This window comes from Pecten maximus, chromosome 7 (assembly GCF_902652985.1).
Source record: "Pecten maximus chromosome 7, xPecMax1.1, whole genome shotgun sequence".
NCBI lineage: Eukaryota > Metazoa > Mollusca > Bivalvia > Pectinida > Pectinidae > Pecten > Pecten maximus.
The window spans coordinates 7,596,893-7,601,282 of record NC_047021.1 but is presented as its reverse complement, the minus strand read 5'-3'; the positions used below and the strand labels follow the sequence as shown (position 1 = coordinate 7,601,282).

Here is a 4,390-nt window from a genome sequence, read left to right as displayed (position 1 = left end):
GTCTATATCGGAGGGTATAAAAGCCGGCTCTGACAGAACACAACACTCTGATTTCGACATCCAAACTGTGCAGACAAAAGCGGAGAGACCCTTAGAAAGGCAGTTAGTTGTGGAAGTAGTATTTTAGGATAAAGTATGTTTTGAGGCCCTTTATGCCTTTTGTTGCATGGAGTAACCGAGTTAACTCCCCTGGGTGGAGAGCTCTCCATCCCGCTATTATGCTGCCGCCATGTTTTTTGGCTTGCTTCAGGGGCTTAAGTGTGACCCTTATTTTTGCTGATCCTACGGGCTTGCAATGCGTGTTCAGGACCAGAAACGGCAACGGAAAACCCCGGCACGTCTTAATGACTTTTCACTTACAGACATGTTGTCTGCTAACAGTGGTCCGGCTGAAACTCGTGAGAAACAGTCATCATCAGCAACACCACGTGGCCAGGCTAGCGCTACACACATGCCTGACATGGCCACCGGCGACGCGTACGAAAACCATGATGAGAGTGAAATTCAAGATTTAGAACGAACACTTAAAGCTATTCAAGTAGAAAGCAAACGCATGGAACTGATGCGGGCTATTAAAGTAGAAAAGGACAAGATTCGAGATTTCATTAACACCCCACCTCCGGTAGCTGGACCGGGACGTCTTTCACCTCGCCAACCTTCTGTACACCCGAGTGAACAGCCAGGACTGAACAGGTAGGAATAAGCCCCTACTTGTCCATATTTTGTTATGGGATGACCCCTTATCGCATTTTGAAATGGATGAGGTATTTACAATCTCAGACACAGGCGTAACAAAAATCAAGAGAGTTGACCGAGAATATTTCAAAATTACTATTGAGCAATGGAACTATGGTAATAGTCGAATCCTACAGGAACTAACTAAAGATAATCTTCTCAATAGTGAAGGTATTCGCAAGTATCTTGAATAAACCAAAACCATCAATCGTTTTTTTCACAAATATGTTAAGGGCAGTGTGCTACTCTATGACAGAGAATACCGGGAATTGCAACATGAGCATCGCTTCCCATGGGGAACTCGGCAGTCGCAACTAACAGATTTTCAGTTGATATATAAAACAAACAACGCTACCAACCAGATGTTGAATGGCCAACCCACAACATCAAACACGCGCATCCCCCCATCTCATCGACGTAAAGCCAGAGGTCCTTTTACACCTCAGGGGAAAGAAATATGCTGTAAATACAACGCGGGTGCATGCGATTTTCCCCAGCGTAAACTCGCCCATGTGTGTTCCACATGTTTTATGGAGCATAGTACTAGTGTTGCTCATCCCGAAACCCCGTCAAAAAAGTAGGAAGTGGGCTCCCGGGCACCGGGTCCGGTTCTATGAACTATACCGCTTGGGAGAATTTTCTTTCACTGGACGACCCAGATAGGGACTTTATATCAAATGGTGTGTCAAACGGTTTTCACATCGTAGACATAGAATCTTTGGAGCCTTCAGAAAATAAAAATTATAATTCATGCAAGTCTTTTTTGGATAAAGTGGAGGAACAGATAAGGTATGAAATCGCCAACGGAAATTATAGGATTAGTAAGAACAAGCTCACTATAGTGAGTGCGATCGGGGCAGTACCAAAGTCTAATGGAAACATTCGTCTGATACATGATGCTAGTAGCCCAGTTGGTAAGTCACTAAATGACTGTGTTATAAGTGACTGTAGCTGTTCATACATGGACTTGAGAGAAGCTTCTAAACATATAAAGCCAGGCATGTTCCTCGCTAAGCTGGATCTCAGCTCTGCGTATCGTTCTGTTGGAATTCATCCGTCTAATTACTCTTCAACTGGTTTAAAATGGACTTTCAAAGGGGACACAACTCTGACGTACTTATATGATACACGCCTCCCATTTGGCGCTAGAAAGAGTCCCAAGATCTTTCAGACATTAAGTAATGCGGTTTGCAGAATTCTGTACCACAAATATGGTTATACAGTTCTATCATACTTGGACGATTTTCTCTTGTTGGGAGAGACATACGACATATGTTACACAGCGTTGTTGACACTGTTAGCTTTGCTTCGCCGTTTAGGATTCACCATTAATTATTCAAAGCTAGAAAGTCCATCACAAATTCTCATTTTCCTTGGCATTGAAATAAATACGCTACAAATTACTTTTTCACTGCCAAAGATTAAACTTGGTTTCTTAAAGATCTTGTACATAACTTTTTAAGTAAGAAACGTGCTAGTAAAAAAGAATTGGATGTACTTATTGGCAAGCTTAACTGGGCTTCCCAAGTTGTATGTGGTGGTAGAACTTTTCTCCGGAGACTTATTTCTCTCAAAGATATCCTACAGAGCTACAAGCATCGTGTATTGTTGGATAGTGACTTTTTCCATGATCTTAAATGGTGGGACTCTTTCATGGAGCACTTCAATGGTACAAATATTATCCAGGACTCACAAGTTGTCTCCCTTCAAACAGATGCTTGGACAGAAGGCGATGGTGGTTACTTCATGTGGGACTATTTTCATGTTAACTGGTTAATGGACTCCCCATACTACTTAATGGAACATATCAATGTTAAGAAATTTGTTTGCATGGTGATAGCTGTGGATAGATGGGGCGAACTATTGAGGGACAATCGTGTGGTTATTTATAGTGACAACAAGAGTGCTATAGCCTGGTTAAACAAGGGGTCCTCTCGTAACCCATCTGCTATGGCAGAGTGTCGTCTGCTTTTTTGGATAACCGCATCTCTAAATTGCCATTTAAGTGCTAAACATTTGTCAGGTAGAAATAATTTGATTGCAGATGCTGCTTTGCGACGACATGAGCCAGGACAATTGAGCAAATTATATGAGGTGGCCCCATCCCTCCAATATGAACCATTTAACATACAGAACTTACTGAAGCATATGTCACCTTTATTCCTGTCTTGCAGATTTGTCGGCATTTTTGGAGGGAGAAACAAAGGTATTGAAAAAGAAGGCGTGGGCTAGCAGTACCTTGGTGACATACAGGGCACAGTTAAAGTGCTATACAGATTTTTGACCGATTGGACAAGGTAGCGGTTCCTGTAGACTCTGTTGTTATCGAGTTATATGTGACATATCTAGTGCGTGTACGACAATTCACTTACGCCACTATTCGCCAATATTTAAATGTATTGACTCACTTGCATAGGTTCGAGGGTCTCCCTGATCCTGTGCCAGACAATGCTTAGTTACAATACCTTCTTCGTGGTGTTAAACGTGAACTTGGGGTAGCCCAGACTCCAGTGGAGGCTATTTCGCCTTCCATTCTCTTAAAGATTCGAGCAACCCTCAATTTTGATCTGACAGATGATATTTGTTTTTCGTGTGCATTTTTTATTGCTTTTTACGGTCTACTTAGGCCAAATAATATTACATGTACATTAGGTTTTGATCCGTCAAAGGAATTTTGTCGATCTGATTTGATTCCTTGTTCATGGGGCTATTTATTAGCTCTGAGACACACAAAAACCATACAGTTCCGTGAGCGCATTGTAACAGTAGTTTTGCCTCGAGTCAACCATGAATTGTGTCCTGCGACAGCCTTGAATGTTTTATTGTTGGCCACCAGTTCTGCTGACCCATTGGGTCCCCTTCTGCTGCTAACAAATGGCCATTGTCTGTCTTATTCAGTTTTTAGGTGTAGACTTTCCACTGCGCTCTCACAAGCTGGTATTTTCAATCATTGCATTAAAGGCCATTCCTTCAGACGAGGGGGTGCCACTTGGCTAAGCAGACTGGGGGTCAGTATAGATGATATCAAATCAATCGGGTTTTGGTCTAGTGACGCGGTTAACCGCTATATTGACCCCAAATTTGACCACAAATTGGTAATTATGCAATCTTTTGGGTCCTCCCTATGTTAGAATTTAAAAAGCAGTATACTTGTTTACCTGCTGTTGTCAATCATATCTCCCATCCCTCATTATCCTTTCTCACCATATACATATATATATATATATATCTATTTTTTATTTTTTAAATACTATTACCTGTTAAAATCAATTTTTTAATAGAATTTTTTTTTTTTTTTTTTTTTTCAAACTCCTCCGGGTTGGAGTATCTATTAATGTACTTTTATATTAATTCAGTCTAGTCATTGTATTGTTCACTTGTTCTTGTCTAGGTCCTTTGTAGGGCCATTAAACTTTGCCAATTTGATCTATCATTGTTTTGCTTATTATTAACATTTATATAGGGTTCTCAAAGTAGTATTTTAGGATAAAGTATTTTTGAGGCTCTTTATGCCTTTTGTTGCATGGAGTAACCGAGTTAACTCCCCTGGGTGGAGAGCTCTCCATCCCGCTATTATGCTGCCGCTCCCGCACCCTATATATATAGCTGTATGTTGGGTAATTCAATAAGCTTACGCAAAATGGCTGCCATATCT

The 4,390-nt window shown here is 41.1% G+C and overlaps 1 pseudogene; it reads left to right on the top strand.

Annotated features, from left to right (window-relative positions):
- The first annotated feature begins 295 nt into the window (after positions 1 to 295).
- LOC117331025 lies at positions 296 to 3,930 on the top strand (annotated as a pseudogene).
- The last annotated feature ends 460 nt before the right edge of the window (positions 3,931 to 4,390 follow it).